This window comes from Rhinopithecus bieti, unplaced genomic scaffold (genome assembly GCF_001698545.2).
Source record: "Rhinopithecus bieti isolate Rb0 unplaced genomic scaffold, ASM169854v2 scaffold_21412, whole genome shotgun sequence".
In the NCBI taxonomy this organism is placed as follows: Eukaryota; Metazoa; Chordata; class Mammalia; order Primates; family Cercopithecidae; genus Rhinopithecus; species Rhinopithecus bieti.
In genome coordinates this window covers 1,797,098-1,809,236 of record NW_016811643.1, presented here as the reverse complement: position 1 = coordinate 1,809,236, position 12,139 = coordinate 1,797,098, and the positions used below count along the sequence as shown (strand labels likewise).

The following is a 12,139-nucleotide window of genomic DNA, read 5'->3' as shown; positions in this document are numbered from 1 at the left end:
CACTCTTGCCACCCAGGCTAGAGTGCAATGGCGTGATCTCAGCTCACTGCAACCTCGCCTCCTGGGTTCAAGCAATTCTCCTGCCTCAGCTTCCCGAGTAGCTGGGATTACAGGCACATGCCACCATGCCTGACAAATTTTTTTTTTTTTTTGAGACAGAGTTTCGCTCTTGTTGCCCAGGCTGGAATGCAATGGTACAATCTCAACTCACCACCACCTCCACCTCCCAGGTTCAAGTGGTTCTCCTGCCTCAGTCTCCTAAGTAGCTGAGACTACAGGCATGCATCATCACATGCAGCTAATTTTGTATTTTTAGTAGAGATGGGGTTTATCCATGTTGGTCAGGCTGGTCTCAAACTCCCGACCTCAGGTGATCCACCCGCCTCGGCCTCCCAAAGTGCTGGGATTACAGGTGTCTGAGCCACCGCACCCGGCCTAATTTTTGTATTTTTAGTAGAGACGGGGTTTCACCACATTGGCCAGGCTGGTCTCAAACTTCTAACCTCAGGTAATCTGCCCTTATTGGCCTCCCAAAGTGCTGGGATTACAGGCGTGAGCCACCGCACTCAGTGCCCCCTGCCTCAAGCTCAGTTTTCAGTCAAGCAGTTTAAGGTTTGAGAAATTAACTTTTCCCAGTCTGGGGGATGCATCTGAGGGGAGTGTCCTGTGTCATGGGGACATGATTACCTGTCTGCAAAGAGAGGACAGAGGAGAAAAAAGGAAAACGAAGGCATTTTTTTTTTTCAAAGGAGACCCAGTGATTCAGGAGGCATTTGAGAGAAGTACAGACTGAAGATGATTGGTTACCCATCTGGAAAGAGGGGAACAAGGCAGCTCTTAGTTCCTTTCTCTTCCCAGCAAATACCCAGGGTACATTAGGAAGACAAAGAAGAGGTGTCCCTCTTGTTAGTGTTTTTTTTGGGGGGGGTGGGGGTACATAGTCTCACTCTGTTGCCCAGGCTGGAGCACAATGTCATGATCTTGGCTCACTGCAACCTCCACCTCCTGAGTTTGAGTGATTCCCCAGCCTCAGCTTTCCCGTTAGCTGAGATTACAGGTACATGCCACCATACCTGGCTAATTTTTGTATTTTTAATAGAGACAGGATTTAGCCATGTTGGCGAGGCTGGTCTTGAACTCCTCACCTCAAGTGATCCACTTGCCTCAGCCTCCCAAAGTGCTGGGATTACAGGTATAAGCCACCACGCCTGGCCACCCCTTCTTTCTTCCATCCTTATATCCCCGAGTCCAGGTGACCTTGGCAGGGTGCCACCCATGGGTGTGAATGTGGCTTTTACCCATGTTGACAGGTGGCCTAGGGGGTGGGAATTATCCACACTCACCCACGTGCTGCTTGTCCCCCTGCTGTCGTAACCTTTGAATTCCCCAGACCTCATTTATGCCATGAGTACTAGCATGACCTCTATCCATGAAATAGGGGCTTGGCTTACTCAGCAGGAATTAATCATGCTCACCTGCACTGTAACCTTTACCTTCCATTGTTGTCTGCCTCTGGATCCCTCAGATCCAGTTTTTCTTTCTTTTTTTTTTAGACAGAGTCTTGCTCTGTTGCCCAGGCTGGAGTGCAGTGGCACGATCTCGGCTCACTGCAAGCTCCGCCGCCGGGTTCACGCCATTCTCCTGCCTCAGCCTCCCGAGTAGCTGGGACTACAGGCACCCGTCACAGCGCCCGGCTAATTTTTTGTATTTTTATAGAGACGGGGTTTCACCGCGTTTGCCAGGATGGTCTTGATCTCCTGACCTTGTGATCCGCCCGCCTCGGCCTCCCAGAGTGCTGGGATTACAGTCGTGAGCCACCGCGCCCGGCCAGTTTTTCTTTCTAAGGCTTCATACTGAAGCTTGGAATTGAGTTTGGGACAAAAAAGTGTCTCGAGGGTGCATGGATTCATGTAAATTAAGTCCCAGATGACCCTTGCCAAATTTGCAGCCAGAAGCTGGTGGGTCACTCCCCCATTGCTTCCCTATCATAAGCAGACTACTAAGGTAGGGGAAAAAAAACTTCTCACATAGAAAAGCTCCCTATACTTGCAGGGCTATGTGAACTCCTGACATGGTGGAGAAAAGAATGGGGGGTGGAAACAGCTTAAGTATCATAGTGTGGGGAGGTGCCTGGGGGTAAAAAAGCCTCCTGCTTTGTGCACATGGGTCGCTTCAACTGGGAAAAGACTGTTAATCACTGTACCTTCCTTGCTTCTAAGAACAGACAGAAATCGCATTTTTCCAAATTGCATAGCTGATGGCTGGGCCAGATGCTCGTTCTACCTAGTAATACCTCTGCAGTTTGCAGCAATACCCTTAACATTATAAAAGAAGAGATAGAAGCCATTTCAAAACGTGAAAGAAGGAAGGAAGAGTTGCATAGAAAAGTCTATGGGTCTTGGCCGATGCTCTAACAGGCGGTTGGGGACCAAGCCAAGTCTAGGGGCCTTATGGCAAAGCCAGGGAGTGCCCTCAGCCAGATGACTTCAGTTGCCCCAGGATCTTATTCCAGTCCTACGTGACAGCTAGTCCTCTGTGAAGGGAAACAGGCCAACATTCCTTTCACCTAAAAGAGAGAGAAGGATGGCAGAGCCACATCCGGCCCTCTGTAACTGTACCATGCATTCTCAACTGACCACCCTGAGGTTGGGTGCTTCATCTGCCTTCAGAGGAAAGTCTGAGGACATTGGACATTTCCAAAAGTCTGAGGACTGTTGGAAAAGAAGTGATGAGTCAGATCTGCTTCTACTCACCCTTCTGACAAATTCCAGATGAGCCCTTGATGATGCAGGATTTTTTTCTTCACCCCTTCGCCAGACTCGTGACAGGGGTACCCTGTTTATTTGCTCTGCTGCACTGAACCCCTTGTGGGAAGGAGCATGTGAGTGAGAAAGTGCGGGATCTGGCTGGCAGCTACAGGTGCCAGAAGGAGCAAGCTCTGTGCAGGGCCCACAGCAGTGCCCAGGTGGGAGACACAAAACCGGGTGCTACAGTGCTCTCCTAGCGATGGCAGTGGTGGGCCGTCCAAAGCGGCAGTTGCCATGGCACCGGCTGTGGTGGGGTGTGGGTGTGGGCCGTGGGTCTTTGGGTGTGGATGCCAAGGCAAATGGTCCCCAGGGCCTGCTGCCCGGGGATCCTGCCCCAGGGAGCCACTGCAGTGGAGCCACTGTGGCAGATTGAACCACCCGCCAGTGGGGGAATGGCACAGTTGGGTACAGAGGGGCCCTGAGGCAGAGCTGAGCCCAGAGTGGTGGTGTGCTTGCGCACCGAGCACAGGAGTTGGGCCCCAAATGCAGGGTCGTAGTCGGGCTTCAGAGGCCTGGGGCAGGAAGTGGGAATGTCACCTGCCTCCCAGACCCAGACAGTGATGTGGCCATCATGCCCACCCTGCAAACGGCACTAGATTCCTGTGCCAGGTCCCCGTGCCTCGGTGGGAGACTCAGCGTGGGGTGGCCCAAGGCTGCATCCCCAGGATCCACCCAGTGTCAAGGTGACTGCCAAGCCTGTGGCTCCCAGTGACCAGGTCCAGGGCCTGCAATCTGCTCCCAGAGGTGCACCCCTGGCAGGGTCTCAAGCCAGGTGAGGGGGAGTCCTGGGCTGCCCCAGAGCCCCAGAGAACTTGGACCAATGTCACCCCTACCCTGGATGCTGGCCTGGGCTGGGTAAGGGCCTGTAGCACCCCCATGCCCCAGACTGTAAGGAGGCAGCAGGAGTGGCTATGGGAGCAACAGTAGTGGCGGTGGGTCCCCTGTGTCCCATGTCCCTATGGTAGCCGACTGTGCTGCCCCCCCACCCAGCCAGGCCAGACCCGTGCCCAGGCCCGGAGCCTCTGCTGCAGCTTCAACCTTGCTCCCTGCTGTGTCCTGGGAGCCAATGAGCATCCAGCCAAAGGTGCGGCTGGGACTCACAGGACCAGTCCTAGGAGCATCAGGTTCATTTGTGCAGAGTTGGCTTTGGCCACCATGCCACCTGCTCCTTACCTGCCACCACTGTGGGGAGACACAGAGAAGGGGCATGACCAGGGATGTGCATTCTGCAGAGCTGGGGACAGGTGGAAGCCATGCCTCTCCTGAGTTGGCAGGATAGGAGTTCCCCAGGGACAGTTGCAGCCACCCAAGTCTTGGCTGTGGGCCCAGACCTCCTGTTAACTCTTGGGGGTCCAGGAGGGTCCCCAGACCCAGTCGTGGCAGGCTCAGGGGTGTCTGCCTCCACTGCCTGGCCTCTCCCCGCTCCCGATGCCCACTCTGATCTCAGGGCAGGGTTGGGGCTGAGCCTATTGCAGTCTGGCTAGGTGTGCACAGGCTCAGGGCATCACTGATGCACCAGCCCCCTGCTGCCTCAGCCCTCCCGCTCCAGACTTTGGGTGCCAACAAGTGTGGGAAGGAGGCTGAAATGAGGCTGGGGACAGCTCGCTGCTGGCCTGTGGTCACCCTTGGCACGAGTGGCCTGGGTGCCATGAGTGGTGGTAAGAGGCAGACAGGCTCCTGGGCAGGAAAGGACTGGTGCCCATTGAAGCTCTACCTTCAGGCCAGGGAGGACCTGAAGCCTGGGGGCTGGGCTGCCAGTCCCAAGGACTGGAGTCAGCGGGAACTTGTGGTGCCTTTTCAGGCCTGCCCATGGACAAATCAGCACTCACTTCCTCTCCTCTGAGGCCCATAAAAGCCCTGAGTTTAGCCAAAGCAGAGCAGAGGTTGGAGAGATCATGGGATGACCAGCTGCAGAGAGGAGCTACCCTCTCTGCTGAGAGCTGGGAAGATGATGGGATGAGCAGCAGCAGTGAGGAACTATCCTCTCTGCTAAGAGCTAAACACTGGATGGAATGATTGGCCTAGAGAGGAGCTACCCATTGGGGTCTCCTCTGAGCTGTTCTTTTTTTTTTTTTTTTTGAGATGGAGTCTTGCTTGCTCTGTTGCTGAGGCTGGAGTGCAGTGGCGTGATCTCGGCTCACTGCAAGCTCCACCTCCTGGGATCATGCCATTTTCCTGCCTCAGCCTCCCAAATAGCTGGGACCACAGGTGCCCGCTACCATGCCTGGCTAACTTTTTTGTATTTTTTTAGTAGAGACGGGGTTTCACTGTGTTAGCCAGGACGGTGTCGATCTCCTCTCCTCATGATCCACCCGCCTCGCCTCGGATTACAGGCATGAGCCACAGCACCCGGCGCCTCTGAGCTGTTCTAACACTCAATAAAGCTCCTTTTTATTTTGCTTGCCCTTCACTTGTCTGCATACCTCATTCCTCGTGGATGCAGGACAAGAACTTGAGTAAAGGCACCACTGGCCACAGAGGTTTCCGGCCAGAAAAGCAATACCCCAAAGATCCCATGACACTAGTTCCATCATCCAAGGACAGTGGTATATTAGCAGCTCAGTTGGCCCCTGGCAGCAGTACCCAGGTGAGGGTGCCTGTGACCCCAAAGCCCCAGAGTGAGTTTTACAGTGATTTCTTAGTTCCAGTGTCCATAAATAGTGGTGCGTTAGCAGCTCAGTTGGACCCTTGCCTCATTGCGTGGAGTGGTTGCCCTCTGCCAGCAAGGGCAAAGGGCCAGTGTAACAGCTTTTCTGGGGACCCGCACTTGGTGGATCCAGAGCCCTTGCCTGGCATCCAAAAAGAATGAGGTCACGTGGACAATTGAAGGATGGTGAAGGCAGGGAATTTTATTAAGAGATGAAAATGGCTCTCAGAGGAGAGGGGAGCTGGAGAGGGGTTGGGAAGGGCCAGTCATCTTCCCCCAAAGTCAGGCCATCTCTTCCACAGTCTGACAGTCTCTTCCCCAAAGTCTACTCATCTCCTCAAAGTACGGCTGTCTTCCCCTTTACTGACTGAGTCTGGGGTCTTTACAGGCACAGGATGGGGAGTGTGTGCTCATTGGTTTGTGAATATGCAAAATAGGTTAAAGCGAAGACATCACTCAAAGGTGGGCACAACAGTGTACAAAACCAATTAGGGAAGGGTAAGTATATGAAAAATAGACGAAGGGTGGGGATCAATCAGAGGAAAGCACACCAAATGGGAAGACAACTTTTCCATCTGGTCTGAGGATTTAACTTGTAGCTTGGCTTTCGGGCTTTAAACTGGCTTTGCCTTGGAGTTACGGTTTCACCAGGTACCCACCTAGGCATCTGGCTGCCTCCTGTCGCTATCACTACCAGGCAGTCTGGCCTCCTCTCCTCCTTTCTTGACTACCAGCTTTTCACAGAAAAACACCCTTTATTACTAAACTGCAAACATTTACTGTCTTACCCTATCTCTACTTCCGCCACTCCTACCTTGTACTCTAGAAACATTGATTCCTCTTCCTCCCACCCTCCACATCCAATCCATCACTTGCAGCCTTTTAGGGAAGTCATACGTCATTTTACACCTCAGGTGAGGAAATGGAGTCTCCTATGTTTCTTCTTCATTCCAGTTCCCTGTTGCCCTCTGCCATTGTCCCATCTGCTTTCAGCTTCTAGGGCCAAGTCAGTTTCACCAAGATTCACTGAGTCCAGACTGGAGCAGCCTCAAAGAAATAAAAATCAGGGGTGGCCTCCAGAGATCATCCTAGCCCCTACCACCACTTCACCCTTCACTTGGCATTTTCCTACTCAGACAACAAATATTTACTGACTGCCGCTATGTGCCAGGGCACTGTTCTAAGTGCTTAGGATAAAGCCATGAACAAAATGGACACGAATCCCTGCTCTCATGACATTGACAATGTAGTTGGGGGAGACAGGGAGACAGTCACATAAATAGGTAATGATATCGGTTGTTCATAAATGAGGTGAGAAGAATAAAACCAGGGAAGAGAAGGGAGCAAGCAGGGGCGAGGTAGACCCAATATTCAAGAGAAGGTGGTCAGAAAAAGCCTCGGTAATAAAAAGACCTCTGAAGAAATTCCTAAAGAAGTGAGGGAGGGAGCCAAGTGGAAAAGGGAATGAAGATTTGGGGCTACAATCTCAGCATCTGCCACCCAGATTTCTGATGTCCCAGACTCCTGCAGCAGCACTAGCCCCACGGCTTCTCCATCTCAGAAAATGACACCAACATCTCCCCAGTTCACAAGCCAGAAACCCACTTATTTCTGTTCCCTACCTCTCCCACCACATCCAAGAAGTCTCTAAGCCCTGGAGATGTGATTTACTAAGTGTCTCATGAATCCACTCTTTCCCTTAATTCCACAATTCTTTCCCCTTCTCACTCCATCCCTATTCCACTCTCAGCCTTCCTCATCTCAGTAAATAGCCAAGCACTCCCCTCCAATTGCTCAGACCAACGCACTCTGGAGTCATCCTAATTCCTCCCTTTCTCTCATGTCCCCCATCCAGTCCATCAGCAAATCCCATCAAAGCATGCTTCAAAAGACATGAGATTATTCCTCCCTTTTCACCACGTCCACTGCCGCCACTTAGCCCTGATTCAAGTCATGGTTGCCTTGAGGCTGGGCCATTCACGTAGACATCTGTGTCAATTGTCTGCTTTCCCTTATGCCTAGAGTCAGATCAGATGCGGAACTGGAAAAAGTAAATAAAGTTTCCATTTTATTCAGAGTAAAATCCCCAGTCTTTGCTGAGTCTGAAACTTGGGGCCCTGCAGATCTGGCCTGGACCCCACACCTGCCTCTCCCAGCTCACTGCTGGCCACACTGGCCTCCTTCTTGCTGTTTGCTCCTGAAATGCACTGAGTACATTTTTGCCTCAGGGCCTTTGGACCTACTGGTCCCTCTGTCTGGAGCACTCCTTCCTCCAGGTTCACATGACTCCCTTCTTACCTCATTATGGTATCAGCCCAAGCATCACTTCCTAGATCTTTCCTATAGAAGATAGCCCCTCCTTCCTCACTCTCTGTCCACTTAGCCTGCTTCAGTTTTCTTCAGAGCACACCCTTTTTATACATTTGTTTTCTGTTGTCTCTCCCTAACAATCTCCCACCCCCAAACTAGAATGTCAGCTCCCTGACAGTAGGGACTTTTTCTTGGTCACTTCTGTAGCTCTAGAACCCAGAACAGCCTAGCACGTGGTAGGTGCCCAATAACTAATTCTGAGCTTATTTTTTGAATGAATCCCCACTTCTACCCTCCTGGTCGAAGGCACCATCATCTCAGGCCTGGACTTGTGAAACAGCTTTCTAGCTAGTCTACCTTGCCCAATTCCAGCCTATACATAATCCCATCTGAACACACCAAGACTGCCAATTGAACTGTGACATTCCCCTGCTTAAAACTCTTCCACTGTGTCCAGTTGTAGAAACAACATTTTGTTTATCCATTTATCCATCGGTGGACACTTGGGTTGCTTTCAACTTCTGGCTATCATGAATAATGCTGCTGTGAATATGACTGCACAGATAGCTGTTTGCATCCCTGCTTTCAATTCTTTTGGGTGTATGCCCACAAGAGGAATTGCTGGATCATATGGTAATTCTATATTTAATTTTTTTTTCACAGCATCTGGACTATTTTACATTCCCCCTCCACTAGATATGTTCTTATATACAAAGGTGGACGATTATACAAGGACATTCCCTGCAGCATTGACTATAACAGTGAAATACAAGAAGCCACTTAAATTCAATAGAATAATGAAATAGAATCATATAGATCTATGTACACAGATAAGGGACCATCTATATAGTACATTCTGTTAAGTAAAGCAAGCAAAGTGAGCTGGGCACAGTGGCTCATGCCTGTAATTCTAGCACTTTGGGAAGCTGAGGTGGGAGGATCACTTGAGCCCAAGACGTCAAGGCTGCTATGACCTATGATTATGCCACTGCACTCCAGCCTGGGTGACAGAGAGAGACCCTGTCAAAAAGAAAAAGAAAAAACAAAAGAAATCAAAGTGCAAGGGAATTAGGGGGTATTCTTATTCCTGAGGACTGGTGCCATGGCATCCAGAGAAAGAACATTGGTGGGGATACTGATGAAAAAGAATAAAGTTTGCAGATTAGTTAAAAGTATTCCCTCAATGTTAGTTTCCTGATTTTTTAAGTAATTGGGCTTTGGTTATATCAGATGCCAACATCTGGGGAAACTGGATGAAAACATATGGGAAACCTCTTTACTACTTTTGCAATTTTTCTGTTAAGCCTAAAATTATTTCCAAACACTAAGTTAAAAAAATCAAATAAACTTGGTGGCTTAAAACAATACCAATTAGGCTGGATGCAGTGGCTCATGCCTGTAATCCTGCAATTTGGGAGGCCGAAGCGGGCAGAAAACGTGAGGTTGGGAGTTCGAGACCAGCCTGGCCAACATGGTGAATCCCCATCTCTACTAAAAATACAGAAATTAGCCAGGCATGGTGGCACATGCCTGTAATCCCAGCTACCTGGGAGGCTGAGGCAAAAGAATCACTGGAACCCAGAAGGCGGAGGCTGCAGTGAGTGAGATCGTGCCACTGCACTCCAACCTGGGGGACAGAGCAAGACTCTGTCTCAAAACCAAACCAAACAAAACAAAATAAAAAAAAAAAAACAGAAACACAATACTTATTTAATTATACTTCAAGATTTTGTGAGTCAGGAATTTGGGCAAGACTCAAGATTGGCCCATCTTGGCCAGGCATGGTGGCTCACTCCTGTAGTCCCAGTATTTTGGGAGGCCTAGGTTGGAGGATTGTTTGAGCCCAAGAGTTGGAGACCACCCGGGCAACACAGCAAAACCTCCTCGCTACAAAAATACAAAAACTAGCTGGGTGTGGTGGTGCATGCCTGTAGTCCCAGATACTCAGGGAGGTTGAGGCTGCAGTGAGCCATGATAGTGCCAATGCACTCCAGCTGGGGTGAAAGAGTGAGACCCTGTCTCCAAAAAATAAAAAATAAGGTAAAATAAAGATTGGCCCATCTACCCTCAACAGTTGCCTGGACTCCCTGGGGGACCTAGAGTCCTGCACCTAGATGCTGGACTCAGATAACCATCTGATCTTTGATGTAGTGAACAGGCACTTTGTTCTTGCTATCATCTTTGGTACCTGAGATAGAAAGCCTTAAAGAGAGGCCATGCCCATGATTAAGTTTCAGGTCAAAACAAGCAAAAAGCCAACAGCTATAGTTGTAGGTGTAGCAAATCAGTGTGCCTTTTATGTAGAGGCTACTGAAAACCAGGCATTCATTAAAGGTATTCTGGTCACTTGGATGAAGGTTGGCCTTGGCATTCACCAGAATCTTTAGTAGAGTCTTTAGCACCATTGGCAAGTCAACCAGATCTGGCCTTGGCCATGATAGTAGAGTCTGGGATTGGAAGGCATGAATTTTATGAAGTCTATAATATCAGAAATTCATTGGTTGAGGACATACCTCTTTCTTTTTGGACCCTGCGGGTGTAGTGGGTTAGGTCCTAATGCTACTGATACGTGTGCAGAGTGGGGTTTAATATGACTGTGGTTGACAGAATAATTATGAAGTGCAAAGACCTCAGATCTGTGATCAGCTTCCATAGAAGTATTTGCTCAGAAGCTTCTCAGAAACATTCTCATGATTGAAGAAGCCTTGAAGAGCCAGTATTTCTGTCTATGAAATCTTCTGTTTACTGTATTATAAGGACCCATCAGAAAGTAACTGAGGTAGTGCTGATTTCCTGAGCAGTTACTCGGTCCACTGTCTCAAGTCCATCATATAGAATGTTCACAGAGGGTAAAGTAGGTTTAACTATTATAACTACTCACTTTTATAATTGATTTCATTTAAAGATTAATGTGATTAGTACTCTGTTTTTCCTGGCAGTTTTGTTGTAGTAAGAGTAACTGCTGTGTGGCTAAACTAAGGTTATAAGCCAAATTGTTTCCTCAGAGTTTAAGAAACACACTACTAACTCTCATGGGTTTACTAGTTGTCTGTTGCTGCATAACAAATCATTCCATAATTTCGTGGTGTATTGCTGCAGGCAACATTAAACTAAGTGGATGAAAATATGAAAAGGATATTCACATAGTCTCAGGGTGTCTCCCTGCAAGGTAGGATTACTAACAAACGGAAACTAATAATTATATGGTAAGGAAATCTCTTTAACTCAATAATTACCAGCAATAAGATGTAGCAGCCCTCATCATGTACCCCTTGATATGATGCACTGACAAAAGCACCTCTCCTCTCTAATTTTCTTGCCAAAATGCATAATCTCAAGCTAATTACAAGAAAATGCAGACAAACCCAAATTGAGGGACATTCTGCAAAATAACTGACCAGTAATTCTCTAAAAGTGTCAAGGTCATAAAAGACAAAGACAGACATTGAGGAACTGTCACAAATTGGAGGAGACTGAGGGGACACGACAACTAAATGCAACCTGGAATCATGGACGGAATCATGGGTCAGAGAAAGGACATTGGTGGGGAAACTGGTGTAAAGGGCATAAAGCTTATAGATTTGTTAACAGTATTGCCTCAATATTAATTTCCTAATTTTTTAAGTAACTGGGCTTTGGTTACATAAGATGTCAACATTTGGGGAAGTTGCATGAAAACATACGGGAAATCTTTTGATGATTTTTTGCAGTTTTTCTGCAAATCTAAAATTATTTCAAAACAAAAAGTTTAAAAAATCAAATACACATAGTTGCTTGAAACAATAACTATTTTATTATATTCCAAGATGTTGTGAGTCAGGAATTTGGGCAAAACTCAGTCGGGCAATTCTTCTGCAAAGACCCCCGCAACACATTCAAAGTCACCGGCAGAGGTTGTTGGGGGAGGGCATTGAAAAGAAGAGAAGAGTCACAGGTGGGTGCAATGGAGGGAGGGCAGAGGGCTGCTGATTATGGTGCAGGACTCATCCATGATGGAGCCCTGGGGAGGCAGGGGCTTCATAACTAGACACTGGTCTTGTCACCTCAGACTCACCTGTAGCAGGAATAGATACTGAGGCCAGACTGAAAACACAGGCTCTGCCTCAGGAGAGGCTTTCTACTAGCTGAGTAAATGATGACAGTATTGGAGATGTTCCCAACATCGTAATGGGAAAACATCACTTCACACTACATAAGCAAAACACAGGAGCAGTGCCGGTCATCTTCCCAGGTTAGTAGCAATTCTACTGCCTGCAAGAGTGTTGGAGAAATACAAACCAAAGATTAGGCACTTTTATCTTGAAAACATGAAGTTCTCTTTTCTTTCCTTCCTTCCTTCCTCCCTCCCTCCCTCCCTCCCTCCCTCCCTCCCTCC

At 48.7% G+C, this 12,139-nt stretch overlaps 1 long non-coding RNA gene across 1 annotated transcript in view; it reads right to left on the bottom strand.

Annotated features, from left to right (window-relative positions):
- The window catches only part of LOC108543778 (uncharacterized), a 36,569-nt gene that overhangs the window by 4,125 nt on the left and 20,305 nt on the right, over positions 1-12,139 (bottom strand). The window contains exon 3 of the long non-coding RNA XR_001889669.1: positions 11,819-12,015. This is a non-coding gene — a long non-coding RNA (uncharacterized LOC108543778). The remainder of the gene's footprint in view (positions 1-11,818; positions 12,016-12,139) is intronic.